Source organism: Balaenoptera ricei, chromosome 10, assembly GCF_028023285.1.
Source record: "Balaenoptera ricei isolate mBalRic1 chromosome 10, mBalRic1.hap2, whole genome shotgun sequence".
NCBI lineage: Eukaryota > Metazoa > Chordata > Mammalia > Artiodactyla > Balaenopteridae > Balaenoptera > Balaenoptera ricei.
Genome location: NC_082648.1, coordinates 21127614 through 21145559, shown reverse-complemented (window position 1 = coordinate 21145559; position 17946 = coordinate 21127614).

Sequence of the window (17946 nt, the reverse complement as noted above, 5' to 3'; positions counted from 1 at the left end):
GAGCCATGAGACCTATTGTCTGCAGTTTAGTGAAGCGGTCCTGAGAGGAAACCATAAGGAGGTAACCTTTATTTAACACAGATATTATGTGCCAGGAACATTTCTAAGTGCTTTGGAAGTATTAACTCATTTTGTTCTTATAAGGGCCATGTGAGTTAGGTACCATTATACTCCTAATTCAAAAGATTAAGAAACCAAGGCATCAAAAAAAAAAAAAAAAAAAGGTTATGTCATGTGCCCAAGGTCATAGTAAAGAACTAATAAATAGCAGAGCCAAGCTTCCAATACAGATGGTCCAGATAGTTAAGAATCTGTGCTCTTAACTAATCGCCATGCTGTCTCTCCTAAACGTTTGCTGGGGCAGTGCCAAGGTCAGCACTTCCAGCTAAGTTTTCCAGGCCAAGTGAAGCTATACACCGACATGCAGGACCACGATGGAACGCCAGACAGGTCAGGAATGAGATGCATTGATGTGTGAAGAGGTTCAAGGCTGACAATTGCAAGATGAGCAGACAGGGATGATGTTGAGCAAAGTTCAGGGGCTCGTGACCGCTTTTAATGCAGTGTCCGCCATGACCTCTGTTGTGGTCAAGTGGAGATCGGTTCAGGGATCCAACACAGGCAAGTCTATCTTGTTAACAGTCATTTATGTGTCCCTGTCCCCCATGAGAGATGAGTCTCCAGAGAGGAGGAATCATGTGTTCCTCACCTTTGTAGCCTCCATAGTATCTGATATAGAACATTTATTTAATCAACAAATATTTATCAAGTGCCTATATGTGTTATGAACACTGTAGAGTTTAGGACCATTCCATGGTTCCTTCCCTCGGAGCTGCTTTGGTGTTTTTCTCTAATTTAATCTCTAAATTGTACAAGACATCTGATTGCTACGAGCTTTCTCCACAGTCTTAGCAGAAGCTGTACAAATCGCCTCAAAACTGCAAGGCTGTCTGGAAATGAATTAGGGCTGAGACTTAAAGAAACGACTCTGGGGAGTTTTAATTAGAAGTGCAAACGCATCACACAGATTCCTTGCCATTTGGCGAATCAAACCTGATCCCAATAAAATTGCTACACTTGGCTCAATTACAAGTGTTGTGCCTTATCCTTCTCTGTATTCCCCCTGGTGTCTTGCACAGATTCTAAATATAGTAGGTTTGCTATATATTCCAGTTGATAAGAAATGTAAGTGAAAATTTCATACCTGAACACTTTCTCTTTTTTTTTTAATTTTTGAATTTTATTTAATTTTTTATACAGCAGGTTCTTATTAGTTACCCATTTTATTCATATTAGTGTATACTTGTCAATCCCGATCTCCCAATTCATCACACCACCACCCCCAGCCACTTTCCCCCCCTTGTGTCCATACGTTTGGAACACTTTCTCTTTTTGTCTTTGAAGTTTAAACTTGTTTTCCTCGGGGAAAGTTGGCTGTTACAACGTAGAAAAGTCTGGGTTATTTGTCACAAGTCTCCAACTCTAGAATTTAATAATGGCAGAAAAAAAGTTTGAGATTATTGCCTCCGTTTTACAAGGTTACACAAAGTAAAGTTCATTCTATTCATTATTGACCAGCAACCTAGACACTCAATGTTTTGCTTCTACTTGGGATAAAAAAGAAGTTTTTATTGCCCTTTCCCCGAAATCATGTAATTATAGGGATTTTGAAGTTACTGGCTCTACTCTCTGACCTTCAGGCAGAACTATGTTTAAAAACCTCCCTGAGAAGCTGAGAATTGGTCCTGTTCTGAGATACCTTTAGAGCAGATTATACAACTACCACCAGTAACCTCTTGTAGTGTTTAAAAGCTGGAGTCATGGTGCTAATCTAATCTTCTCTCTGACATTTCTTTCTCTTCCTCTCTTCAGTGAAGCTTGACAACCACTAGGTAAGTTTGTGTAATTACTTTAGAGTCATTTCTCTTTCTTAAGAAGAAACACGTCAAAGAAAAAAAACAAAAAAACAACAAAAAAAGAAGAAACACGAAAAAATTTAGGAAATGAGTTACTGAATTGTATACTCCTGCATGTGGGGCTGTCCTGGACATCAAAGATGCTTACATAGATATAGAGAAAAATTACTTGCATATACTGCATATTTGAACTTGGAGTACAAATATTTGAGGTTGAGTCCTGGTTCTAACTCTTACTAGCTATGTGGCTTTCAAGGAATATAATAACCTTTAGGAGATTCAGTTTCTTTATGTGGGATCATTATATCCCACCAGAGTGATGTTTCATACACTGTGAACTATGTAAAACATGACTGTTGGTGTCCCAAGTATAAACACCCCAATCCTTTCCATTTCTACTTTAGCTTTATAGAAGAGATTATTCTTTATCTTAATTTTATTTTTATTTTTTAAAAATTATTTTATTTATTTATTTTATTTTTGGCTGCGTTGAGTCTTCATTGCTATGCGCGGGGTTTCTCTAGTGGGCGGCGAGCTGGGGCTACTCTTCATTGCGGTGCACGGGCTTCTCACTGCGGTGGCTTCTCCTGTTGCAGAGCACGGGCTCTAGGCGCGCAGGCTCAGTAGTTGTGGCGCACAGGTTAGTTGCCCCGTAGCATGTGGGATCTTCCCGGACCAGGGCTCGAACCCGTGTCCCCTGCATTGGCAGGCAGATTCTCAACCACTGTGCCACCAGGGAAGCCCTATCTTATTTTTAAAAAAGATCTAAAACCATATTTCTTTTGGAATGGGAGCATGCCCATTTACCCATAATCCAATATTACTCAATTATCACAGAAAAATTGGAAATTATTCTTGTGTACCTACCTTCTTCATAAGATTGTATGTTTTTCAGGGCAAGGATTCTGCCTTATTAATCTTTATAGCCACCACTTTATAGCCACCAATGTGCAGAGTAAGTATTTAGAAAATATTTATGGGGTTCAAAAATTGCTTGACTGAATTATTTACACTACTTTAAATGATAGCTAGTAACCTAAAGGGAGATTTGATGAACCATTAATTACTAGTAACTCCTTAACTCCTTCTCATCTTCAAGTGTATAGAAAAATGTTTTTTCTTCCTCTCCCCTACATATACCATCATAAAGATACTTAATGTTGAGTAATATAGCATATCCTAAATCACAGAAACTCTTCTTTGCCCTAAAACTGTACGTTCATTCTAAAAGAGAAAAAAAAAAAAAATTCGTGGTTACATAGATCCGTAAGATTAATTATTAGACAAAGAAGCAAGTAAGATATTAAAAAAGAGAAATGACTGAAAGAAACAAAGGACATTTAAATGGCAAATATTTTACCCCAGGGATCTGGCTAAAGCATTTGAAAATCTTGGGGCCAATTATGTGAAGTCTGGAGACTGTTGACAGGGTAGTCACAGCTATGTGGGTGCTGGAAAAGAATATGTCTTTTCTTTACACAAGCTTCCAGAACTAGTTCTCATGAATGCCTAAAATATTTGTTTTATAAAATCGTGTCAGGAGGTTTCTCCCCGCTTCGCTTTAAGAGAAACTATTGTCCTCTTGAGCTTCTTTTCAAATACAATTTGCTTCATGCTAGTGTGTGTTATTGGATATTTGTAGCAACTTCATAAATTCTTTCAAATTCTTCAGTTTAGCTATGTGATTTAAACCTTTTCCATTTAAAATGCAATTTTTAAAAAAAAGGGTGTACAAGAGAAATTTTATTTTACGTGTTCTTTTTGGTTGACCTTGTCAACCAAAAAGAACTATTTGAGTTCACCTTCCAAGGTCTGGGGGAGAGAATGCATGGAGACATTTTTCCTAAAGATCCTTGGGACTGGACATCTTACACATTTGTCCAAATGGGCCGATGGTCAAAGAACCTACGGGGATCCCAGAACCACTAAACAGACAGAGTTTTTAGGATGGGCACAGCCTATTCACGGCAGATGGGCTACAATAAGACCATTCATATCCAAATGCAGAAATTTGTGATCAGTCATAGACTCTTTGCTACTCGTCATGAATGTAACTTTATCATTTCTCTAGGCACCTGATAGGAAATCGTCTTACCATCCCAGGTACAGAGAATTTTCACACAGTTAAAATATGTGCTTTGAATGACAGGTATTGTGCAGAAGAATGTTACATTGTGAGGATTATTCTTCACAGCAAGGGGGACTCTGTGATTAGAGCCTGTTTAAAAAAAAGATTTCAGCTCCATCCTCCATCTTGGGAGATTATCTCTCTATCTATTCATATATCTACCTTTCTGTCTATCTTTATTCATGGATCACTTTCTCTGGGAGAAGTCATATCATAAGCAACCCAATGGAAAGGACAATGTGGTAAGGAACTAAACCTACTTGCCAATAGTCATATGGATGAGCTTGAAAGCAAATCCTTTAGCCCCAGTCAAGACTTCAGAGACTGCAGCCCTTACTGTTATCTAACTGCAACCTCATACAAAACCTTGAGCCAGAACCGCCCAACTAAGTCAATCCAGATTCCTGACCCTCAGAGATAATGCTGTTTGCTGTTTTAAGCTGCTAGATTTAGGGATGAATTGTTACACAGTGATAGATTATGAAGGCACAGTGGTATGGCTCTAAGAAATCTAAGAGGAATGTTAAATAGAGGAGAGAGACTTATATCTTACCAAAATCCCAGCTCATTCTCAGCACATCTTTTGATATCAGGGGCTTTTGGTTGGACCCTAGTTGAGAGATAAGATGGTGGATTAGCTTGTCCTCATCGAGAATCTTCCAACAAAGGAGGGAAGAAAATGCCTAGTGTGGATAATAGAAACTCAACTGGAGAGGACCAAGTGGAGTCAGGGTCCAAGCTGAGAGAAGCTTTTGGGAATCTATTCAAGAGTGGAAGGGGGGCTTCCCTGGTGGTACAGTGGTTGGGGGTCCGCCTGCCAATGCAGGGGACACGGGTTCGAGCCCTGGTCTGGGAGGATCACACATGCTGCGGAGCAGCTAGGCCTGTGCGCCACAGCTACTGAACCTGCGCTCTAGAGCCCGCGAGCCACAACTACTGAGCCCGTGTGCCACAATTACTGAAGCCCGCGTGAGCCTAGAGCCCGTGCTCCACAACAAGAGAAGCTACTGCAATGAGAAGCCTGCACACCTCAGTGAAGAGTAGCCCCCACTCGCCACAACTAGAGAAAGCCCACGCACAGCAACAAAGACCCAACACAGCCAAAAATAAATAAATAAAATAAATAAATTAAAAAAAAAAAGAGTGGAAGGAATTACCTACCAACATGCAGGAGTAATAGGTTAATAGAGAAACTTGCTTCTCACAAATCTCCCTCTTCAAAAGGGAGAGGAAAATGACCATTCAAGACAAGAAGGGGCTCAACTTGTTTTTCACAAGCAGAGTCAGAGATCATATAGGGGAGGGGGGCCTGAGAGCTAGGTATTAATGGTGATCTTCTCCAAATAATCTTTTTGCTTTCTGGGGAAAAGAAGAGCACAGAAGTCCACGAATAGCTTCAAGTCAGAGGGAGGCAGGGAAATGGGGACCCAGGGAAAGGGGACTTTAAAAATCTTAACACTAAGAAGTCATTCTCTTACTTGATTAACTAAAATTTCTAAATGTCATATTTCCATGCGACTGAGGTAAACCAAACAGCCAACTGGGTTACATGTCTTGCTCTGGGAAACCTAACCAGCTAAATAGAATACTCTGTAGAAGAAATTGCCTGACAAAATTTACCCCAGCAGAAGCATGTAGCATGCTCTGATAAATAGAGGGTAGGGTAGATAATGATTGCATCCTGAGAAGTCCAGTGGATCCCAGGAAATAGTACTGATGGTCATGGTAGTAAGGCTGACTCTGAGATCTCAATAAAAGACACTAGTTTAGGAAAGTTTCCCAGAAGAGCAGAATCTTTCTGAGCCCTTTTCTCTTGGGGATGGTGATAAACAGTGAGAGGTACATTGGAGGCAAGGGGAAAAAGTCGTTGAAGATTGAACTATAGACCAAATTATTCTGCCAGTGCCATCCCCAACCAAAGGTTATCCCAGCAGGAGATAAGAGAAATTGAGAAATGAGACACTAAATAATAATCTGTAGGATATCCTAAGAGGAAAAGCAAATGATGAGAAAAAGTTAGTGACAAGTGTCCTTCTAGCATCAAAATGTAAATTCTAGATTTACTCTTGGGAATTCCCTGGCGGTCCAGAGGTTGGGGCTTGGCACTTTCACTACTGGGCCCTGGGTTCAATCTTTGGTCAGGGAATTAAGATCTCACAAGCCACACAGTGCAGCCAAAAAAAAAAAAAAATTAGATTTATTATTAGGGAAAGTAGCATCATGTTACAGGATTCCTCATCTACTTTTCACATTTGCTAGCCAATAATTTACTTAGACTATAGACAAAGTAATTCATTGATTATATTATAGAACAATAGGAGTTACACAGTGTTGAGAGGGAAATAAAAAGTAGTCTACAAACAGTACATGCAATATAATTCTAATTTTGTTTCTTAAAAGTATGTATGTTAGACGCAGGGCCAAGATGGCAGAGTAGGAAGACCCTGAGCTCACCTCCTCCCACGGGCACACCAAAATTGTGACTATTTACAGAGTAACTATCCATGAAAGCAACCTGGAGACTAGCAAAAAAGATCCTCTACAGCTAAAAATGTAAGAAGGAACCACAACAAGATGGGTAGAGGGGCGGAGATGCAGTGTATGTAGGACCCCTACCTCTGGGTATGCAACCCACAAATGGGAGGATAATTACAATTACAGAAGTTCTCCCCAAGAAGCATGAGGTGCAGACCCTCATTGGGCTCCCCTGCCTGGGAGCACTGCTCATCGAAAAGACGAGCCCCAAGAATGTTTGGCTCTGAAGGCTGAAAGAGCTTGCTTTTGGGAGACCCAGAGGGCTGTGGGAAACAGAGATTCCACTCTTAAAGGGCACACACAAAAGAGATGCTTGAAAACTCAGGGCAGAAGCAGTAATTTGAAAGGAGTCTGGGTCAAACACACTTGCTGGTCTTGGAGAACCTCCTGCAGAGCCAGAATGCAATTGAAACTTACCCTGGAGACATAGACGCTGGCAGCAGCCATTTTGGGGAGTACATCCCACAACAAGGACACTTGTGCTCATCAATGCCATTTGGGAATCATCCCTCTAGGTTATTAGTCCCGGGACCTGGCTTTGCCTACAACCGATCGGCACCAGTCCTGGGATGTCCCAGGCCAGACAGCTAGCTGGAACACAGCCCAACCCACCAGCAGTCCGGCTGCTCTAGGACCCCCTGGTCCCCCAGCCAATCTGGGACCTGTTGCCACCCACCAGGGGTGGGCACCAGCCCCAGGATCCCCTGGGCCCTAGCCCCACCCATTAACATGATGACACCAGCTCCAGAACCTACAGGCCCTGCAGCCAAAGACCCCAGGATATGACTCCACCCACCAGCAAGCAGACACCAGCCTTGGGACCACTGAGGCCTCGCATCCAGCTGGGTCAGGACATGGTACACTCACCAGCAGGCCAACACAAGCTCCAGGACCCCATGGGCCCTGACCCTGCCCACCTGCAGGCCAACACCAACCCCTGAACCCTTAGGGCCCTGCAATCAGAAACACTGGGACCTGGATCTACCCATCAGTGGGCCAATACTAGCTTCAGGGTCTAGCCTCACCCACTAGTGGGTGGGCACAAGCACAGGGACACCCTGTGCCCTGGCAGGCTTACACAAGCTCCAGGACACCTTGGGCACCTCAGCCAGCCTTGTCAGGATCCAGCTCTATCCACCAAGGGGCAATCACCAGCTCCAAGTCACCCCAGACCCTCTAGCCATTCATGTCAGGAACTGACCCTGCCAACCAGCAGGCAAACACCAGCCCCATGGTCTCCCCGGGCCAGGGACCTGCACATCAGCAGGCTGACACTAGCTCCTGGACCCCTAGTCCCATAGCCAGCTACTGTGGGATCTCACTCTGGCTACCACTAGGCTAGCACTAGCCCTGGAACCTCCTGGGACTCTGTAGCCAGTCACCTCATGCCCAGCTGTGAACCAGAACTAAACCAGGACTCCTGCAGCCAGCAGAGCCAGAATCTGACCCCAGCCACCAGTAGCTGGCAGCCTATGTACAAAGCAGGGCCTGGAAACCAACTAGACTGGGAGCCAGCCACGGCTACCAGCACACCCACGGTAGTCAGCCCACACAGAAGGGTACCCTTAAATGACATAGCCCAACAGTAGATTAGATAATATGGAAGAATATATCAGCAAACTAGAAGACACAGTGGTTGAAATCACTCAAGCTCACAGAAAAAAGAATTTTAAAAAATGGAGAGTTTGAGAGATCTCTGAGACAACATCAAATTTACTAACATTCATATTATAGGAGCCCCAGAGGGAGAAGAGAGAGAGAGAGAGAGAAAAGGGCAGAAGACATATTTGAAGGCATAATAGCTGAAAACTTCCCTAACCTGGGAAAGGAAACAAACATCCAGGTCTAGGAAGCACAGAGTCCCAAAAAGAAACAACTCAAAGAGGACCAGAGCAGGACACATGGTAATTTAAATGGCAAAAATTAAAGATAAAGAAAGAATATTAAAAGCAGCAAGGGAAAAACAAAAAGTTACATACAAAAGAACTCTCATAAGGCTGTTAGTGGACTTTTCAGCAGAAACTTTGCAGGCCAGATGGAAGTGGATGATATATTTAAAGCAATAAAAGGGAAAAGCCTCAAACCAATAATATTCTACCTGGCAAGGCTATCATTCAGATATGATGGAGAGATCAAAATTTTACAGACAAGCAAAAGCTAAAACAGTTCAGCACCACCAAACCAGCTCTACAAGAAATATTAAAGGGACTTCTCTAAACAGAAAAGAAAAGGCCACAACTAGAAGTATGAAAGGAAGAAGCTCATTGGTAAAGTCAAATATACAGTAATGGTCAAGTAGGAAATTTAAAAAATAAAAGTAGTAAAATCATCTATATCCACAATAAATAGTTAAGGGATACACAAAACAAAAGGGTGTAAAATATAATGTCAAAAACAGTAAAGGTGGAGAGAGGAGTGAAAATGCAGGGTTGTTAAAATGCATTTGAGGGGCTTCCCTGGTGGCGCAGTGGTTGAGAGTCTGCCTGCCAATGCAGGGAACACGGGTTCAAGCCCTGGTCTGGGAGGATCCCACATGCCGTGGAGCAGCTAGGCCCGTGAGCCACAATTACTGAGCCTGTGCATCTGGAGCCTGTGCTCCGCAACAAGAGAGGCCGCAATAATGAGAGGCCCGCGCACCGCGATGAAGAGTGGCCCCCGCTTGCCACAACTAGAGAAAACCCTCGCACAGAGACGAAGACCCAACACAGCAATAAATAAATAAGTAAATAAATAAATAAACCCAAAGTTTAAAAAAAAAATGCATTTGAACTTAAGAGATTAGAAAATTTAAAAATATATATTATATATGTAACTCATGGTAACAACAAAGCAAAAATTTATAATAGACACACCCAAAAAAGAGAAAGAAATCCAAACATAACACTAAAGATAGACATCAAATCACAAGAGAAGAGAGTAAAAGAAGAAATGAGCAAAAGAACCACAAAAACAACCCCAAAACAATTAACAAAATAGAAACAAGTACATACCTCTCAATAATTACTTTAAATGTAAATGAACTAAATTCTCCAATTGAAATATGTAAAGGGGTGAATGGATACAAAAACAGAACCCATATATATGCTACCTACAAGAGGTTCTTTTCAGATCTAAAGACATACACACACACAAAGTGAGGGGATAGAAAAAGGTATTCCATGCAAATAAAACTGAAAAGAAAGCCAGGAAATACTTACATCAGACAAAATGGACTTTAAAACAAGGACTGTAACAAGAGACAAAGAAGGACATTACATAATGATAAAGGGATCAACCCAAGAAGATATAACAATTGTAAATATATATGCATGCAACATAGGAGCACCTAAATACATAAAGCAAATATTAAGAGACATAATGGGAGAAATTAACAGTTACACAATAATAGTGGGGAACTTTAACACTCCACATACATCAGTGGACAGATCATCCAGACATAAAATCAATAGGGAAACACTGGCCTTAAATGACACATAAGACCAAATGAACTTAATATATATATACAGAATATTGCATACAAACCTGCAGAATGCACATTCTTTTCAAGGGCACATGGAGCATTCTCCAGTATAGATCACGTGCTAGGCCACACACACACACACAAAAGTCTCAGTAAATTAAATTTAAGAAGATTGAAATTATATCAAGCATCTTTTACAAATACAATGCTATGAGACTAGAAATCAAATACAAGAAAAAAAAACTGCAAAAACACACAGACATGGATGCTAAACAATATTCTACTAAACAACCAATGGGTCACTGAAGAAATCAAAGAAGAAACAAAAAAAATACCTGGAGACAAACACAGGTATTTTTTGTTTTGAAAACAAAAATGCAATGACCAAAAATCTATGGGATGCAGCAAGAGCAGTTCTAAGAGGGAAGTTTATAGTGAGACAAGCCTACCTCAGGAAACACGTAAAGTCTCAAGTAAACAACCTAACCTTACACCTAAAGGGACTATAAGAAAGAAGACAAAACAAAATGCAAAGTTAGTAGAAGGAAAGAAATCATAAAGATCAGAGCAGAAATAAATGAAATAGAGACAAAAAAAATAGAAAAGATCAATGAAATTAAGAGCAGGTTCTTTAAAAAATAGACAAAATTGTAAACCTTTAGCCAGAGTCATCGAGAAAAAAAGAGAGAGGGTCCAAATCAATAAAATTGGAATGAAAAAAGAGAAGTTACAACCGACACCACAGAAATACCAAGAATCAGAAGAGATTACTATGAACAATTATATACCAATAAAATGGACAACTGAGAAGAAATGGAAAATTTCGTAGAAATGTATAATCTCCCAAGACTGATTCAGGAAGAAATAGAAAATAGGAACAGCCCAAATACAGTAATGAATTTGAATCAGTAATTTAAAAAAACTCCCAACCAACAAAAGTCCAGGACTAGAAGTCTTCACAGGTGAATTCTACCAAACATTTAGAGAAGAGTTAACACCTATTCTTCTCAAACTATTCCAACAAATTGCAGAGGAAGGAATGCTTCCAAACTCATTCTACAAGGCCACTAATCACCCTCATATCAAAACTGGTCAAAGATATCACAAAAAAAGAAAATTACAGGCCAATATCACTCATGAACATAGATGCAAAAATCCTCAACAAAATATTAGCAAACTGAATTTGACAACACATTAAAAGAATCATACACCATGATCAAGTGGGCTTTATCCCATGGGTGCAAGGATAATTCAATATCCACAAATCAATAAATGTGATACACCACATTAATAAATTGAAAAATAAAAATCATATGATCATCTCAATAGATGCAGAAAAAGTTTTGAGAAAATTCAACTTCCTTTTATGATAAACACTCTCCACAAACTGGGTATGGAGGGAACATACCTCAACATAATAAAGGCTACATATGATGAGCCCACTGCTAACCTCATACTCAGTGGTGAAAACCTGAGAGCATTTCCTCTAAGATCAGGAACAAGACAAGGATGCCCACTTTCATGATTAATTCAACATAGTACTTGAAGCCCTGGCCACAGCAATCAGACGAGAAAAAGAAATAAAAGGAAATCAAATTGGAAAGGAAGAAGTAAAATTGTCGCTGTTTGCAGATGACACAATAGAAAATCCTACATAGAAAAATCTAAAGACACCACCAAATAACTTCTAGAACTCATCAATGAATTTACTCATAGGTAAAGTTGCAGGGTACAAAATTAATATAGAGAAATCAGTTGTGTTTCTCTACACTAAGAATGAACTATCAGAAAGAGAAATTAAGAAAAACAATCCCATTTACAATTGCATCAAAAAGAAAAAAATACCCAGGAATAAATCTAACTAAGAGGTAAAAACTATACTCTGATAAGACACTGGTGAAAGGAACTGAAGATGACACAAACAGATGAACAGGTATACTGTGATCATGGATTGGAGGAATTAATACTGTTAAAATAACTACACTACCCAAGGCAATCTACAGACTCAATGCAATCCCTATCAAAATACCAATGGCATTACTCACAGAACTAGAACAAGTAATTCTGAAATTTGTATGGAAACACAAAAGACCCTGAATAGCCAAAATAATCTTAAGAAAGAGGAACAAAATAGGAGATATCACGCTCTCTGATTTCAAACTATGTTACAAAACCACAGTAATCAAAACAATATGGTACTGGCACAAACAGACACATAGATCAATGGAACAGAATAGAGAGGCCAGAAATAAATCCACACATATATGGGCAATTAATCCACAACAAAAGAGACAAAAGTATACAATGCAGAAAAGACAGCCTCTTCAAGAGATGGTATTGGGCAAACTGGACAACTACATGCAAAAGAATCAAACTGGACTGCTTTCTCACACAATATACAAAAATAAATTCAAAATGGATTAAGACTTAAATGTAAGACCTGAAACCATAAAACTTCTAGAAGAAAACATAGGTAGTATGTCCTTTGGCAGCAGTCTTAACAATATTTTTTTGAATACGTCTCGTTAGGCAAGGGAAACAAAAGCAAAAATGAACAAATGGGACTAGATGAAACTAAAAAGCTTTTGTACAGTGAGGACAACTATCAACAAAAAGGAAAGGCTGCCTATCGAATAAGAGAAGATATCTGCAAATGCTATATGCAACAAGGGGTTGATATCCAAAATATACAAAGAACTCAAACAACTTAATCAAAAAAAATTTTTAAATGGGCAGAGGACCTGAATAGACAGTTTTCCAAAGAAGGCATAAAGATGGCCAACAGGTACATGAAAAGATGCTCAACATCACTACTTATCAGGGAAATTCATGTCAAAATCACAGTGAGATATTACCTCATGCCTGTCAGAATGGCTATTATCGAAAAGACAACAAATAACAAGTGTTGGTGAGGATGTGGAGAAAAGGGAACCCTGTGCACTGTTGGTGGACATGTGAATTGGTGCAAACACTTTGGAAAAGAGTATGGAGATTCCTCAAAAAAATTAAGATGGAACTACCCAACCATTCCACTTCTGGGTGGAAAACAAAAACACTAATTCGAAAAGATACATGCACCCCTATGTTCATTGCAGCATTTATTTACAAGAGCCAAGATATGAAAGCAACATAAGCACCCATCAATAGATAAATGCATGATGAAGATATGATATATATATATATATATATATATATATATATATATATATATATCATGAAATATTACTCAGCCATAAAAAAGAATGAAATCTTGCCATTTTCGACAATATAGATGGACCTAGAGGGTATTATGCTAAGTGAAATAAGTCAGACAGAGAAAGATAAATACTGTATGATTTCACTTATGTGTGAAATCTAAAAAACAAAACAATTGCACAAACATAACTATACAGAAACAAAGTCATAGATACAGAGAACAAATAGGTTGTTGCCAGAGAGGAAGATGGTGAAGGGAGGAGAGAAATAGGTGAGGGAAGTTAAGAGGTACAAACTTTCAGTTACAAAATAAATGGGTCACAGGTATAAAATTTATAGTGTGGGAATATAGTCAATAATTATGTAATATCTTTGTATGGTAGCAGATGACAATTAGACTTATGGTGATCATTTTGAAATGTATAGAAATATTGAATCACTGTGTGTGTACCAGGAACTAACAGTGTTATAGGTCAATTATACTTCAAAAACAAACAAGTAAACAAAGTCACAGAAAAAGAGATCAAATTTGTAGCTACCAAAAGTGGGGGGTGAGGGAAGGCAGAATTAGATGAAGGCAATCAGAAGGTACAAACTTCCAATTAAGATAAAAAGTACTTGACATGTGCAACATGACAAATATAATTAACACTGCTGTATGTTAGGGATGTGCTGGAGTTGATTTGTAACAGTCATTTGCTCCTAGTGAGCAAGCAAGAATGCAGCTAGAGTTTTTAGAAGTTTAGGAGAAGTTGCCAGAGTGTTTACAAGGAACCCTGGATGCTTCTCAAATCTGGTGGAATCTTTATTCAGCACAGGTGGTATCATATGTAGCTGTACATGCCTATGGAAACTTAGTGAGGCCCATGTTCAACAGGGAACATGCTGGGTTATTGCTTTATTTACATATCCTTCTGTATAACTTTCCATATCCTTTGCCATTCCAAAAAATTTTTGAGGTGATTTATTGGCTTAGTATATATACTCTACAAACTTAAATCCCCTGTTGCACTGTATTTTGCCTGGTCTTGTGTGTGCAGAACAGAAATGAGGCCAGAGGAGGTATGGGAATATTAATCAGCTGAGGAAATTCTATACAAGCATCAAAGTTGGAAATACTTGCAAAATATCCTTCCACTCCTGGCTGAGGGCATAAAGGGACAAGTGGGAGCTTTATGGATTTTTATCCCAAAGTACCATCACCTGCTCCTCCATAATTGTAAAACTCTGTACTACTTCAAGCAATGAGGAAAGATTTGTGACTAAAATAAATACAAATAATTTTGCATTAAAAATTGATATTAGTATGCTGTAATGGAGATTAAGCAGAATTTGGTATCAAAATACCTGAATTCAAGTTTGCCAAAACACCCCATATTTCTATTGATACATCTCCATTTCTTAATCTACAAAGCTTCAAGTTTTTGGAGGTAGGGAAAGAGTTCTTATAAACAAATAAAACAAACAAAATCAATAACCATAAAGGGAAAGACTGATAAATTGGACTACATTAAAATTAAGAACTTTTTATCAGAACACATCAAGAAGTGAAAAAGCAAGCCATAAACCAGAATAAGACAAGCTGTAATATAAATAAATGACAAAGAACTCATATCCAAAATACATGAAGAACACCTACCAATCAATAAGAAAGACACATAATCCAACAGAAAAAAATGGACAAGGGATTTCAACAGATACTTCACAAGAAAAGATATCCAAATAGCAATAAACACATGAAAAAGTGCTCAATCCCATTGCTAGTAACCAAAAAAATTCAAATTAAAGTGAGATAGTCCTACACACCCACCAGAAAGGATAAAATTAAAGACCAACAATTGCAATATGATAGTGAATAGCAAGAAAAACAAGAACATTTGTATGCCGTTGACAAGGGTATAAATTGGTATAACCAAATGAAAACAATTTGGCATTACCTAGTAAGCACATATTTTGTGACCAAACAATTTCAGTACCAAGTATATTTACCCTAACTTATGCACATGTGCACTCCAGGACACATGTATAAGAAAGTTCATAAAAACATTATTTGCATTAGCTAACCTGAAAACAATCCAAATTTCCATCAACAGTAAATGGATAAATAAGTTGTGGGGTATTCACTCAATGAAAATACTTCATTGCAATGAAAATGAATGAGCTACAGCTGGAAACAACATTGGTAAAACTCAAAAACATCTTGAGTGAAAGAAGCCATGCACAAAGGAAAATAGAGTTTTCTTTACTCTGTTATTTCTATTTTCTGTATAAATCAAGTTAAACAAACAAACAAAAATCATAGTATTTAGGGATGCATAGATGGGTAGTAAAACTATAAAGAGAAGAAAGAAAATGATGGCCATAAAGTCAGGCCATAAAAGTGGTCAGCTGGGCAGTAGAGGTTAGGGTGAGAGTTGAGGAAGGCATGAGGGGATTTGGGGATCTGACAATGGTTCTTGATCTGGAGATGGTTACACACGTGATTATGTTAATTCCTTGAGCTACATGTTTTGCATGCTTTATTGTATGTGTGTTATATTTCATAATAAAGGAGTTACATTTTATTTTAAAGGACCTAATTCTATCAGCTCTATCTATATCAAATGTCTAAGTTAAATGCGAAATTAAAGGCATTTTAAAACTATAATATACCATATATTTATACTATTGTTGTTTCTATCAATAACAATAGGCAAATACCTATAAAGAACCAAAGAGCCATTCTTAACAATGCCAATACTAGAATAACATATCCTCAATTGAAAAATCACATTTCTAAGGGCAGAATGGCTACCAGCTGAAAACTCTGTTAAAATAAATTCATCCTGTCTAGACCAACTCAGCATCAAAACTGAAAACAGATGACTTAGCTATTTCCTTTTCTTTTTAAATATGACTAGTAATGCTCATTGATATGACTTTGGGGCTAAATATGTGAAAATTAAGTTAGAAAACTCAAGGTAAGACTTGAAAATCAAGGAGAAAAATTCTAATTGAAGATCTAGAAGCATAATTTAAATTATGTTTCTTCCAATTTCTTGTGCATAGTTGAGGTTTATTTTAAACAATTACCATTTATTACTATTGATAACATCTATGATAAGATTAGTAATAATAAATAGTGCTGAATTTCAGGGGATGTTTTATTTAATATCATTCTCTTTGTGAACTTAATGAGGACCTTTTCTTCAATTATCAGTACCCTACCATGTCTGCAATCTGTTACCTATTATTATTAATAAATTATTAATAAATTACTACTTTCATTATACTATTCTCTCTTCAGTGATTTAGTGTCATCCATAAAGACAGGAGTTTTTATGGGAGAAATCATTTATATATCTCCTTGGGATTTTGTGTATCTCCTAGGAATAATCCTCAACTTCCCCCTTTCTCACTCCACAAATAGTCAGCTGGCGTGGTTAAGAATCCGCCTGCCAGTGCAGGGGACACGGGTTCGATCCCTGGTCCTGGAAGATCCCACATGCCGTGGAGCAATTAAGCCCGGCGCCACAATTCCTGAAGCCCACACGCCTAGAGCCCGTGCTCTGCAACAAGAGAAGCCACCGCAATGAGAAGCCCGTGCGCTGCAATGAAGAATAGCCGCTGCTCGCCACAACTAGAGAAAACCTGCGCGCAGCAACGAAGATCCAGCGCAGCCAAAAATAAATTAATTAATTAAAAAAAAATAATATAATCAGTCACCTGGTCCTCCTGATTGTACTTTTGTCTCTTTATTTAAAAGCTCTGGATTCTGTATTTTCTTCTTTCTCACTGGCAATGATTTTCGTTCCCTCCTAGGAGTTATTAAAAAGACATCCTAACTGGCTCTTCTGCTTTTAATCTCTCTCTCCTCTAATTCATTCTTCATGTGAAACACTTTCCAAAACAAGGTTTGATTGTGTCAGTCCCTTTCCCTGAAATCCTGATGGCTCATTTCAGCTTCTAGTTTTATCTCCTGCCACCAATCCCTCCCCCCACGTCCCCTGGACTCCAGAGATAACTTATGCTACAATTACACTGAACCTTTGGGCATTGTCCCAACCCAGCCTTCCTGTGCCTGTGTAAGCGTCCCATTTCTTTCCACTGGCACACAGTAGGCATTCAATAAGTGCACATTGGCTGTAAGGCTGTTAGACCTTTATGGAGAGGCTTCTGGCTCCCCCAGGCATTTAATTGCTTTCTGCTTTGGGCTCCCAAAGTGACTTGGTTCCTGTCCTGATGATTGTTTTGTAAGTCTGCAGTCTTTCTTCAAGAATAGCAGCCCCATTTTATTGATCTTTGTATCTGAATAATACCTAGTACCTGAATAGTACTATATATATTTATTTATCAGTGCCCAATAAAATGTAACTCTTCTTATTTTTCTAATTTTTATGAACGATAAAAACAATGGTAGCAAATGAATAAGGAAACTCCTTTGAGGGGCCTGGCAATGGCCACTGCTAGAGAATTGACCCTTTCATTTAAGACTTTCAACTCCATGGACATTCAGTAAATGACAATTAGACATTTCCTCTGTGCCAGGTGCTGGAACACAACGAATCATAATCCCATTTTCATAGCTCTTTACACCTGGTGGAATAATGGACCTACCATGATTGGGTCTGAGAAAAATATTTCCTATTTGCCTTCACTCATAGGAGATGCCTGGAATATCCTATGCAGAAAGGATCAGCTTTTCTTTCTCTACCTTAGCCTTTAAAATAATT